The sequence below is a fragment of the Parasteatoda tepidariorum genome, chromosome 4 (assembly GCF_043381705.1).
Source record: "Parasteatoda tepidariorum isolate YZ-2023 chromosome 4, CAS_Ptep_4.0, whole genome shotgun sequence".
In the NCBI taxonomy this organism is placed as follows: domain Eukaryota; kingdom Metazoa; phylum Arthropoda; class Arachnida; order Araneae; family Theridiidae; genus Parasteatoda; species Parasteatoda tepidariorum.
The window spans coordinates 51,077,058-51,091,480 of NC_092207.1; positions in this window are offsets into that span (position 1 = coordinate 51,077,058).

Sequence of the window (14,423 nt, forward strand, 5' to 3'; positions counted from 1 at the left end):
AAGGCAACGTAAGTCCGTAAAGGGTTAAATTTACAAATAGCTAAAAAGAAAATATTAACTTTTCAGATTTTAAGATTCTTAAAATCTAAAAAAAATTTTTATTCACAAAATCTTTTTAAGAAATGTAACGATTTCTTTCGACATTTTCGTTACAAATACTTTAACTTTTCCCTAAAAAAGTTACGAAAACTTAAGTTAAAAGTATTAAATTTGAAAAATAACACAGTACAAATAAATGATGTTTGTGCTTTTTATTTTACTAGCTATATTCATTTTGATACTTAATGGATTTTCCAAGTAACAAACATAAAGAGAAATTATTGCCCTGTATAATTAAAGTGAAATTTTCAATAAATTCAAGATTTTTTTTGAATAAACATATTAAAAAATATATTATTGCTTTTACAAATTCAAACTGTGAAATTTTCTATAAAATCAATGTTGTTGTTTTCTTCTTTTTTCTCAATAAAAAATTTAAAGTAAAATTATTGATCTTAGTATTTTTCGTTCCACCTTAAATTTGTAGTATTGAGAAAGGGAATACAACAGTGCGCCTTTAGAAGCAGTTCCTCTTAGGTTATTTTAGAATTTAAAATTACTAAATGCGTATAAAGCTACAAATGGATGTCATATAATTTGAAAATCTCGTTCGCGAGTGCTGGCAAGTAAGGATTGCTGTTTTGGCCAGGTTACGAAATCTGCATTCTAATTCACCCCAAAGGTATTCTATAGAACTTAGATCGGATTTCGGAGAAGGACAATCAAATTTTTAAGACCTCATTCGTCAAATCATGATTGCTGAAGTCTTGATACTTACTTGAGTGATGCAATTTTTCTGCTGGAAGAGTTATGGTTCTTCCTCGAAGTATTGCCATAGAGTTGGGAAAGCGGCATTGATCAGATTATATTTAATATCTATCTCTTTCTCAGAGTTCACATTTCAACCAAAAGTACTCAGGGACCCAGGCCAAACCATGAAAAAATCTTCCACATCAGATTTCGACTTTTTTAGATTGGTGACGGGATACTTTTGGCTAGTTGGAACATACAAGGTGTTCAAGCTGTATGGAAATGATCGAATATCTCGAATAATACAGATCAAATCAAAAATTTAAAAATATACATGTGAAATATTTCCAAAATATGTATTTAATGGTACCGAAATAGACCCTCAATCTCATCCCAAAGGAGCGAGGGAATTTCCAAATCTTAAATATAAACCCCATTTTTTTTTCTCCACAAGTTCGGATTTTTCAGAAAAATGCATAGAAAGTTGACATGTAGATTGTTACATATTGTTTCATTACTGCAAAGTGGACGTAAAAATTGTTCGAAATCGAGATACATCGAATTAAGAAATCAGAACGAAAGAATTTATTTGATATTTTGAAAAACCTATCTAATGACAGCAAACTACGCTCCATCTTCCACGAATCGCTCTTTCATCAAGGGGTGAGGTAGAAGGTCTAGTTTGGCGGCCTTTAGATAGATTTCCAAGAATATCAAACAAATAAAGTTTTATTTTTTTCGATCTGACATGCCTATTTCGAGATATCTTGATTTCAAAGATATAAATCTTTTATTGATAGTTAATTTAAACAATCGAACATAGTTTAATAAGAAAGCAAATCAATATCGCTTCTTCGGGTAACATTTGTAAAAATAATGATTGCATGTGTAATAGTTGCATGGCGGATGCAATAACTTCAATCGAAATGACATAAATGTAAAATTCATGTTATTCCTAAATAATGAGTTTGTAGGTTGTTATTCCTAAAAAAATTAAAATTATAGGTCTATTAGTTAATGGTAGCAGTTAGAAAAAAAACTGTGGTTGCAAACGCTCAGTTGTTAAAAAAAGTTATAAAGCTTTCTTACATATATCTTATATCAAAATAGTATTTTCATGCTAGTAATTGGTTGAAAATCCACGTTTTTATATTGCTACCCTAATATTGGTTTGTTAAATGCATCGTGTCATCAACACCTCTTTGATGAGAGAAGACCTCCTTACTGGTTACCATAAATGAGAAATCCCGATCCTGTAGTAGTCTGAATGTAGTGACATCTTTCGTATTTTACCTCCCACTAAACAGTTTAGTACTCCGAACTTAGTGACAGCTGTCTTAAATTTCCCCCACTGTACAGTATATGTTCGTTATTTTGAACTACTAAACTGGTTCGCAAGAGGTCTTCCTTCCTCTAAGAGTTGTTGATAGTACTCTAGTCTTCGATGATAGATAGCGTAGAAAATTCATGAAGCTCTGATTCAAAATTTCATTACATTAAATCTGACTAACATTTCAAGCAATTTTTTTTTTTAAAGTTTTAAACTCAGAAAACCCTTTAAGTAGTTGTGAAAATTTAAGAGTGGGAATTAATGTGTTTGTAACAGTGCTGATAAGAAATTTTTTTTTATTCTAGAAACATCTTAAGCTCTTATCTATCATCCTTGAATTCACTCCGATAAATACCATTGATTTAAAGATTAAAATTTCAGTGATGTTTTAAATTTTCGATTGGATAGTTATTGTGCAGTTTGCATAATCAAGGACACCATTCCCTCTTAATATATTGATCAATGAATTGATTTACAGAAATTACGACGAATTGCTGACGATAAGCGTTTAGAGCATGTTTACATACACACCCAAAGTATATTTATAAAGCGAAACTTTTTTTAAAAATATAAAGGCTTAACGCATGATTAAGAAATGAAAAATACATTTTAAGAATTAAGAAATATCAGTCCTAGTTAAGAAATATCAAGCTATTCCCGTTGTCTTCATATTACAGTAATGAAAGGTACAGTTATTTACTGTAATTATTCTTTTTGTTAATGGTTAACATCTCCGAGTTTTTCTTTTCTGTGGTTAAAATTAATTTTAAAAAAATTACTTGAAAAATAATGCATCTTATTTTACCCTACTTAATTTTTATATGATTATACATAATTCTGCTATATATATAAATTCATTCTACTGAAACTCATCTTTTATTAACGAAATCCCCAATAAAGATCCTTTCGGAAAATCAACTTCATATACTCAATTCAACAAAAGTGATAGAAATAATTTATAACCATTCCTTTGATTAACTAAATAACCAAACCAAATAACTAAATAATAAAACCTAACTAAACTACACTCAGTGGCGCGACAGCCCATAGAGGGCCAAGGCCTTACTGTGCCCATCTCAGTTTTCTCGACCTTGGGCTCTGGGGTGCAGGAGCAGATTTTCCAATATCATGGCATACACGACTTTCAAACATTAATAATTTACATATTTGGCAAGAGAACTTTCTTACAAATAAAACATTAAACTCTAAATTAATTAACGTAATGAATTTTCTAGCAGAAAACGACTCCTTATTAAAATTTTAATTAAACTTGACTTTTTAAGTAATCTTGAAAGTGTTTAACAGTTTTTGATTTTGTCCTTCATTATACATTTCGTCCTCGTTTACATTTTCTTTATTTGTTTTCTTTTTGCTTCTTTTTTTTCAATTATTATGTATATAACAAAATTCGCTTCATTTATTGTTCTCTTTGCTTCAAATTTTTTTTTTAAATTTTTTTATTTCATGAATTTAAGTAATGTGATACGAATTATTGTCATCTTTATTGTCATCTGTATCATCTGTATTGTGCAGTTATGAGCTTTGTGCGAGCTAGACTGTCGTCCAGACGTGGACTATACGGTTAAGGGTTTTGCAAACCTAGGNTTAAAGTTAAAACTGAACTTTTTAAAATAAAGTATTTATAGTGTCATTTTCGCCAACTAGTAAAACATTTTTATAAGTTTAAAATGTCATTTTTTTTAATATAATGGCCAAGAAAGTTTTTTTGAACTATGTTTATGAACGGAAATAATGTGTTAATTACGTAAAGTTTGAAAGCTAATATTCATTTTTATTTTTACAAAGAGAAAGATGCAAAGTTATCATATCTTTGCTTGCGATCTCCGAGATCTGTGGACACAGTGACGTCATGAGGAGGGAAATCGTAGCTTCAGCTCTCAGAGCGGCGTGAACTAGCCCTTCTATTCTCTTTAGCCCTGGAATTTATCAGGAGGATGATAATTTTATCTCCTCACAGAAGCAAGCGAAGATAGCGTTTTGTCATGGGAATGCCTCACGAGTGTGAAGGTAATGAAGCATACTTTCCTGAGAAAGAAACCACCGGTATTGATCCTTTGTTCAAAATGGATAGTGATTCCTTACACACTCTCATAGGTTGTTCTAAGAAATTGATGGTGCTGAATTACATTTCTACAGGTGAAGTCGAGTGAAACTTAATTTTTTCTTAAAATTCACAAGAGAATACTTAGCTTTGCTTTCTTCTGATCGATGCTTACGAAGCAATCAATCATTTTGTAATGCAAAATAAAAATTCGAATTATTTTTTGGATGCAGTTGATAAGTTAGAAGATTTTTGGAAAGCATGTGCGAACCAAAACAGCGAGCTATTACCAATTTTTTTGCTAGTAATTAGCTAATTTTCACGAATTTTTTTATTTGCTGCTACAGAATTAAAAAATAAATAAATAATAAAACGGAGCACCGAACAGATATAGGTAATTGAAAATGTCTATGTATTGTACGATTTTCATCAAAAAATGTCTGAACAGATAACATCAACTAATCTTAACGTGAAACAAATTTTCTGCCCTATTCGAGTTGATGTTAACGAGGCTTAACTGTAATTATAATAAGATTTCAAGATGGCTGCCAAAATAATACGAAATGCATACTCTCATTTTTTAGTATGTCACAAAGTAAACACCTATTTCATCTTTAAAAAAATTTTACTGCAAGTATGCCAAGTAAAAGAAGTACTATGAAAAAAGATTTTAAGATAAAGGCCGATTTGCCAATAAATACGGTTTACACACTCACAATTTGGGTATGTCAAAAAACTGCCACCGACTTTGCAAAACTTTTACTTCTGTAAACCATTAGAATTTTATTTTCTTACCTAAAATACCAAGCAATTCGATACTGCGCATGATTATTTTAGAAAAAAAAAATCAGTATAGCAGCAAAAGAAAAAAATCCGCGTTTAGCACCATTATATTTTTTCTACTTTACGTTTGTCAGAATTTTTATTTCTTAAAGCGATCATTACATTCCAGGGTAAAACACCATAAAATTTGATACCACACAAACGACTTTTTTTAAAAATTTCAAAATAGTAACCAAATAAACGCGTTTTTATACTTATTACGCTGTTTTTATACTACACTTATCTAGTGTATCAAAAAGTGACGTCGTCTTTTTAAACATTTTACTTCAAAAAACCGTTTTAATTTCCTTTTCCAGCTTAAAGTGTTGTATTTAGTTATTACACGCGACTTTTTTCGAGTATTAATGCTTTATTAAAATGGCTGCCGAAAACCGCATGTTCTCTTACATTTTTGTAGACTTTTAGAATGTCAAAACGATGACAAAAACGAACTAAGATCAATTTTTGTCTTTGTGGGAATTAATTAGAGCAAAACACCTATTTTTTTGCCAATTTCTCTTGTATTATCAGTGCGGCCGAGCAATGTGTCGAGAGTTTTCCGACCATTGGCCTTTACTCTCTAGATCAGCGGTTCCCTAATTCTCTCTCTCTCTCTCTCTCTTTTTAGCTACGGAAACCTAAATTATCAATCTTTTTTTTGACGATATCCTGACTTTATTAATAAAATTTATTAGCACTTGTGAAATTATTAACCGAAGAAATACTATACTTTATTTTTGAAACATTTAATTTAAAGATTGAAATTTTTTCCTAGTGTCATCAATAGTTCTTCTCAGGCACTACAGTCGGTTACCGGCCAAGGTCGACTCAGTTAGTTTACTCCATTTAGATCTGTTCGATGCTATATTTCTCCATTTATTAACTCCCAAGTCCTTTCACCACTTCTATACTCTATCTAACCATCTTATTCTAGGTCTTTCTCTTTTTCTTTTTCTCTCTGGTGTTTGGAAGGTTATTTTTTAACAGGATTTTCATCGCTGTATCGAAATACATGTCCTAGCCACCTTATTTGAGAAACCTTAATCATTTATACTATGTTAGGTTCTCTGTATTTTCATTGTTCTTTTGTATTTTCATGGTTTCTTTGTATTTTCACTGTACTTAATGATTGTAACGAATTCCCCCGGTTCCGTTTTTCTAACTGCACCAAAAATTCTTCCTAATATTCTTCCTCTCGAAAGTAAGTTTTTCTTCCGTCTGATTTGTTAATTTCCCAATTATTGCTGCCATATAAAACTAATAGTCTCACTAATGTCTTGTACAACTGTATTTTTGTTTCTCAACTTATATATTTAGATTTGAGCTGGTTTCTCAATCCATGATAACATCTGTTAGCCATGTTGATTCTATTTTTTATTTCAATTTTTATGTCATTATTATTTCTTACTATTGTACCAAAATATTTAAATGGAGTCACTTGCTTAAGCTCATATTCATTAGTTTTCATAGGTGTAAATTTGTGAACTTGTTTGTTATTCGCGATCGCAACGCTCGAGTACGCCGTCTAGCGGGAGCCTGTAAATATCGGACATTAATTTATCACGTTTTCATTTAGTTCCATCAAAGTCATTGACTGAATCAGACGCCATTTTTTAGCAGCAAATAAGAAACAAAATTTCCCTAAGGAAAAGGCCGAAGAACTTGAAAAAAATCTCCAGAATATTAGTAAATCTTTCAGGAACAGAACACGCCAAACATTTGAAGAAAAATTCCTCAATAATTTTTAATTTCTATTATCAACAAACTTGCAACTGATGACTTCCGATTTCGGATACTGTTACAGATGTGTGTATTAAGGTAAAATGCATTTCTTCTGTCTTCAATTCATTACGAATTAAAGTGAAGTCAACATTGCTTTCGTCATTCCAGTGAATAAATATGAATTCAGAACATACAGAATTGTAATAGTTATAGCATATTCTTCTTCGTTATAGAATAGTATATATTTCTGTATCCATATAATTCGGAAAACAACAATAAAAAATTATCCAAGTTACTTGAAATAGTGCCATTTGTGCTGATTCTTAATTAATTTAAATCGTTTTCTTGGTAAGTTTTTTTTAATTTTGAAAGAATAAGTTCAACTAGAATTCAGCTATTCTGTTTTTAGCTACATATTCAAATTCATATCAATTATAAAATTTTGCTGTGTAGTATGTTATCTAAAAGTAATGAAGGTATAAACTATGTATCTATTATTTGAGAATAAAGTTTTCAAACAAGGAACTTATCATTTTGGAATTCTCCGGGAATCATAAATCAGGTAAGTGCAATGATTTTTACAATAAAAAATTTGCTTGTAAATATTTTTTTTTCATTTGATGATGGTTCTCTACAGAATGGTTTTTTACGTCTGATTAAGAACTATAAGAATAATAAAAAAAGAAACAATATGAAAGTTTTTATTTCAATGTTAAGAATTCTTAAAATCGTTTTTTTTATCCTAAGAATTCTTTATTTTCCGTTTTTTAGTTTATAATTTTTTGATAAAAATTGTTCTCAAAATACTTTTTTTGAAAAATTAAATGGTATAACATTATGTGTTTATGTATACTTCTTGTATATTCCAATGTTTGAAGTAATATGATTCAGAAAAGTATGGAATAAAAATTCGGTACTTACGTATTAACGCCACCGCCGCTACAGATTTGGCGGTTTTTAAGTGCCGCCAATCTACACTTAAAATTTTTGCGACAATTCATAAAATAAAACACTTTATTTAAAATCAAAATAGTCAATCGGATTTCGGTGGAAAATGAGCCGATATAGAGTTTAGCATAGATTCAAAACAATCATATCGCCATATGAACTCTGATAAATAAGATTCCAAATGAAATAACATTTCCAAAACGTACGTTTACCAAGATAAAGTTTTATGTTGTGGGAATTGGTACATTTTCGTTTTTTCGGTAAAATATTTCCCTCCTGAAAAAATAAAATTGCATCTTGTTTTGTTTTTGGCAAATCCCAAAGACGAATTTTCGTAGCACTAAAAATGGCGACAAAAAAGAATTGTTTTTTTTTTTTTGTTTCGTCAGCATTCTTTATTTTACGTTTCTTAGTTTCTAAATAATGATTTTTATTGAAACTTGAAATTTTTTGATAAAAATTGTTGTCAAAAAACTTTGTTTACAAAATTAAATTTCATAAAATTATGAGGCTTATGTATACTTTTTGTTCATTTTAATTTTTGAAGTAATATGATTCTTAAAACTATAGAATGTAAAGTTTAAATGGGCCTTTCATGTTATATCATTAAATTTAGTAATACTATTTCTCGGGCATTAGGTTTTAACTCTTATAAGAATATACATATTTTTTTCTGTTAATGTACAAATATTTTTCCGATGTGTTTTGGATATTCCTTCTCTAATAAAAAGAGATACCATTTTGTTTTCGGTTGTACAAGAAAGAAGATCAAGCATTTTTCTTTTTTAAATTTAATAAGCCACATTAAAGAAGGAACGTTGCAATGCTACACGCTACATTAACGACGTCTCCAGAGTAACTGAATGACGGTTCATATGGAAATCGCAGGTAAGCGTCTCATACAACAACGCCCCCTATAGTTCGTTGCGATCGCGAATTGCCATGAATTTAGCTTTTTCATCGTTGACTGACAGTTCTATGTTTTTGCTGCTGCTCGAGTGCACAAAAAGTTTGATTTCTTGCTTAAAAATAAACGAAATATCAAATGAATTATAGAATGGATTATTGCTAGTGGGTGGATAAAAGTATAATTACAGGTTTCAAAAATCAATGCTAGTTATAAAAAAAAGAAAAGAAGTTTGCATCTCAGAACCACTGTGACCCTTGCACAGAACTCCAAGGTGGTTCCACCGCACACCGTTTGGAAACCGCAGCTCCAGACGAATAAATAATTTTTTTCTACTTTAGATTTTTCGCACAGCTAGTAAATGCAAAAAATAGTTTTATTTTTTTTTAAAAAAGTAATAGTAAGTAGTTGACAAGTCTAAAGCTCTTTTTGTGTGATTCTACCACCAATTTATTTATTAATTTTTTCGAGGAGTGACTTTACTGGAACTGGATATTTTTCTGTGACATCCAAAATTATATGCAAAAATTCGACCTTAAAATGTTTTAGAAATGGAAACTCCTCAAGGACACTTAGTACTTCCTCAGATATAGGCGACTTTTAGAGAATACTAATCTGAAATTTTAAGACAAAATTGCCACTTTCTGGATAAAAGTTGAGACATTTGCACTGAATCATAAAGAAAGATTTTTTAAAAGTAGCTAAGAATAAAAGCGACAGATATGAGTAAAAGCGAAAGAATGTGAACAAATTAAAATAAAATAAAAAACTTATTCAAAAGTAAAAATTAACTATTCCATGCTAACTTCTATATAAATTTTTAATACTTCAATTAATTTCTATTTAGAAATATTCCTCATTCATGATTAATTTTTTGTTATTTATAATTGAAAAAAAATTAGGATAACTACTGAATTAACACCTTACTAAAAGTAATATTTGACTTAAATTATAATTGACTTAACAAGTTTCAGAATCATGCATTTAAAATTACTTTTCATACAAAATTAACGATGCAGAACTCCAATTTAAATGCACTTGTTAATGCACTTGTGCATTAATTTATTCTCATTAAATATACATTTCTTACCTAATTGATTTTAATTTTCATTTTATAACCGGCGTTGAACAGCCAACCAATTTTTGTGTATGAAGCTATCAATTTTTAATCCGTATCCTTGTAATTTTGAACCCAACCTAGAAGACAGGGGAACTCCTGGATATGGCACTGATGCCAACATATTTTATAAAGTGGCCAGCGGCTCAGTAAAGATTTACAGCTCCATAGAAAAAATTATGCAAAAACTGAATTTAATATTTAACCCTTTGACGATGAGACACTGGGGTCCTTTTATATATGTATTTTTTTTGACACTATTTAATAGCAAAAATATCTTTTTTTAATTATAAAAAAAGTCGAACAGATACTAAAAAATCAGTTAGATTTAATTGGAATTATATTTGTAGAACAATCTAAAATAAAAAAAGAGAACAGTTTAAAAAAAAATCTTTTTTTATTCATATTCAAAAATTTATCAACAATAGATTTTGAGAATAAATGAAATTTCAATGATGAATAACTTTAAATAGGCGCAATTTTTGAGAATTATTGTCTGGAATTGAGCCGTGAAGGAAGATTTTACATTAAAGGAAAAAAATAAATAAAATAAATAAATAAAAAGCAAAGAAAGAAACCGGTGTACTTCATAACCCTAAATTATTAAAATGCTATTTATAACATTTTTCAATTGATGCAAAATAATGAAAAAAGTATGAAAAATATGTTTAGTAAAAATTCTGTGTCAAAGGGTTAAATTTTACATTGAATAAGATTTTGCAAATTGAAGTAAATAAAAAAAAAAAAAATAAAAAAAAAAGCAACTTAACACGTCAACGATTCAAGTGGACAACGATTCGATTTCGCGGTGCACGTTACTAATGCAGTTTCTATTAGAATTAACTGTTTTTGGATTAGAATTAACTGAATTAACATCCAATCTATCACCAATTCGTTAAAAATATTTTTTAAAAAAATAATAAAGTAAATCTACGTGCTAGGCAAACATCAATAATAATCGACACGCTGTGCAATCTTTGGGTGAATCGTATAAAAATTTGTAGAAGTTACAGAAACTGTTATAGTCAAATAAAACGAAGTAATTAGAAGAGAAAAACACTTTATTTTTGAATTAATTATATTTCATAAATTTAAACGCCCCTATACGACTGTCCCTGGGGACAGATGACCCCTCTTGCTCCTCGCTAGCTACGCCATTCAAAAGTAGTAAAATAGATACCATTAAATTTTCATAATTTTGAATAATCTTGAAAACGTTTTAACAAGCCAACCACGAGAATAATGAAACAAAGAAGTTTTACTACCCGAAAAAACTTTCTCACAAAGTGCCGTAAGCTGGTATCTCTGATTAGATTTTGAAACAAACTAGGTTCGTGAAAGACTTTTTAACTAAATCACAATTGCGTTACAATTAGATAATTGCAATTGGGGGAAAACTATGAAAACTCTAACCCGAGATCTGTCTACCCCTGACAATATTTTATGTCTACAGCACGGTCGGAGCAAGTCGAGAGCAGCATACGAATCAACCTGCCATCGCTGGGATTCGAACGTAGATTACCTCAACTGGGAGGCAAGCTCTCTGTTCCATGACGCGTCTCCTACGTACTTGATTTTATTTTATTTTATAACTGTCGTTGAACAACCGACGCAATTTTGAGTTTACGGCTACCAATGTTCAACTCTGTAGCCTTTTAATTTTGAACACACCGGAAGACAAGGGAACTTCAGAATCAAGTATTGGGAGAAATCTTGCCTTCGTGGAGGACTCTTTGATGGAACTAAGCCGCATTTGCTTTACATGGAGAGGAAAACCACGAAAACCTCCCTCGGTCAGTCTGAAGGCAAGGGGACATAACACATAATCTGTCTACTACTGAGAATATTTTTCGTCAGTACTGTGTTCGGTGCGAGCCGGGTGTAGAGTTCGTATCGACCAGTCATGGCTGGGATTCGAACCCGGTTCACTTCATTTTGAGGCGAGCGCTCTATGTCTGAAGTAGGATGAGCTGCTCCATACCTATAATAAGGGGGTTGAACATTAGTCGTAAACCCATAAAATTGGGTCGGCTGTTCAACGACGGTTATAAAATAAAATATAATAAGGAAGGGATTAATAAGGAATTTACAATTGTGTTGGAAAGGCGGAATTTAGAAAAGTACTACAATGGAAGATTGTATGCACTTAACCATATTTAAATGAAATTTATCTTAATAATACCAGAAAACTATTCACTTTATTACAATAATCTATTCAAAGTTTATTGAAGGATTATTATTATTTGAAAAGTGAATTAAAAAAATATCTCATAAAAGAAGAAAAAAAATGTTTTTATTGTAACTCGTGTAGGGGCTCACAACCCTTTCTTGAATAAAGAGTCGCATGCCCAAGTTAAAATAAAACTTCAACATTATAGCGCCAAATAAGATTCTTTTTAGCCTTAGGACATTTATAGTTAGTGAATTATTAGAGATTTTATGAATGTTAAACCGTAAAACGGTTTTTTAAATTCTTTTCTGAGCTACAAAAAAAGGAAGAAAGAAAAAAAAATTGAAAAATAACTTGGATTGATGATAAAATCGGCACAAATAAAGCTCATTGATGATTGTGATGATTAAAACCCCCGATTTGAAAATCGCAAGTCGTTATAATACCAGATTTAAAATATCAAGATTTTCGAAATCCCGTGAAAAAATGTAGCAATAACTGTCGGAAAAAACGATTTTAAAAAAAAAGTTTCAGATTTGCGAGTCCTCTTAGATTTGTGTACTTTTTATTTACGGCACAAATGAAGGCCACATTTAAATGATTAAAAATATCGGGATTTATAAAATTGTATGGAAATAACGATAGAGAAAAAAATACTCAGAGAAGCGATACGATTCTTAGAAAAACGAGTATAAGTCATAACTTAGTTACGAGTTAAACTTAGAAATACGTACTTAGCGAAACGATACAGAAATAGTACCAAGGAAAAGAGAGTACTTAGAAAATAGTACGATAATATTCACACAAATAAAGCACGTCAAATGTGATTACAATTAGCACAATTTGAAACTCTCGAGTGGTTATACTAATGTATGTATTAAAAGATCGAGAATTTAAAAAAAAAACACGGGGTAATCCGATAATAACCTCCTAAAACAAGATTCAAAAGTCACTTATTTTAACTATAAACCTGACACAAATAAAGAATTTTAAAAGTGATTTCTAAAATTCGAAATTAACGTAATCATAATTTCGTCGAAATAAAAATATTGGGATTTTTAAAACTTTGGAAATTTGGTGCAATAACAACTGAAAAAAGCGATCAAAAAACTATATTGATTTATATTTGGCTCATTAAGAAATGCGAAATTCTAAGTTCCCAATATTAATTTTTTTATTATATTCAGGTGTGGCCGGCCGCACATCAAAAGCTGGCAGGCTGCAAATTGTCAGGGCTAAAGCAAATTGTGCTTTCCCTCGCAACCCCTGCTGTGCTACTGACTGAAAATTTAATACAAAACCTGATTTAAGCTTGAAACTGTTAGACACTGAGTCAAATTTTAAGTTTCTCGGTTTCATCAGACAGCCACACACATATATTTCTTTTTTGCTTTTCAGATTTAACTTATGCTTAACTGATGACCAGTTGGTTTGTTAAACTAATTTTGATTTCATTTTTCCTTTAGCTATCATTTTTTATTTTAAAAATGTTTGTACTGGGATGTTTTTGATAATGAAATTATAGTGCAACATGAAAAAACATATATTCTATCAAAATTTGTATGCAAGAGAAATGTTAAGAAATACTAGTCTATAAGACATTTTCTTAATTATAAAAGGTAAGATTTATTGAAAATTTAATTTATGTAATTTGCCGACCAGGTAGCCGAGTGGTTAGCGTTCCTGACTGCGGAGCCGATGGTTGCGGGTTCGAATCCCGCTCAGGGCATGGGTGTTTCTTTCTCTCTTTCTGTGTTCTATGTCCTTTCTTCTGTGTGAATGTGATCTGCCCTATAAACGGGGTTGTGTGACGTGGGCGACGCTGCTCCACCGCCGTGGCTTGGCCATAGGTGCTTACTGGGTAATGAGAAGAGAGTAGCAGTTCTGGCATTTCTGAGGCCAATGGGAAATAGATCCAAGTACCTGCCATTAACCAAAAAAAATTTATGTAATTTGCTCGAATTTTTAAAACACATCAAAAAATGATTGATTGCGTACACTGTACAGTTAAATGGCATAAGAGCTAAGTGTGTTTATACCGGACCGAATTTTGGTAAATCATGCCAATACGTACTTATTGTAATTAAAACAAGTGGTGTTAGAATCGCTGTTTGGCTAAAAATAAAAAAAGAGGAGAAAATAAGCTAATGGAAAAGTTATATTTTGTAATGAAAAAACTGCATTAGCTTCAAAAATTTGGGTGGAAAAATTCGACTTGTCGCGAGCTTTCAAAACAAAACGCTCATTATCAAGAACCACCATGCGTTGACAACGAAAACAAAACAGATTTCAAAATCAGAAAATGAATGGAGATATATCCTTTTGGAAATGTATTCCTGCCATGATTTGCCTGCTTCGGTCACAATAGTTTCCGTCGACTACTGCAATTTTCTTGCTTTGTTTTTCCTTTTTATTTACTTTTCAAATCCGTTTTGTTTTCATCATTGACGGGTAGTGCGTCTTGAGAATAAGCGCCCTATTTCGAGTGCCCAGAAGATTTCGACTTTTTCCACCTTAACTTTTGAAGCTAATTTCAATTGTTAAATCTCCACGAAG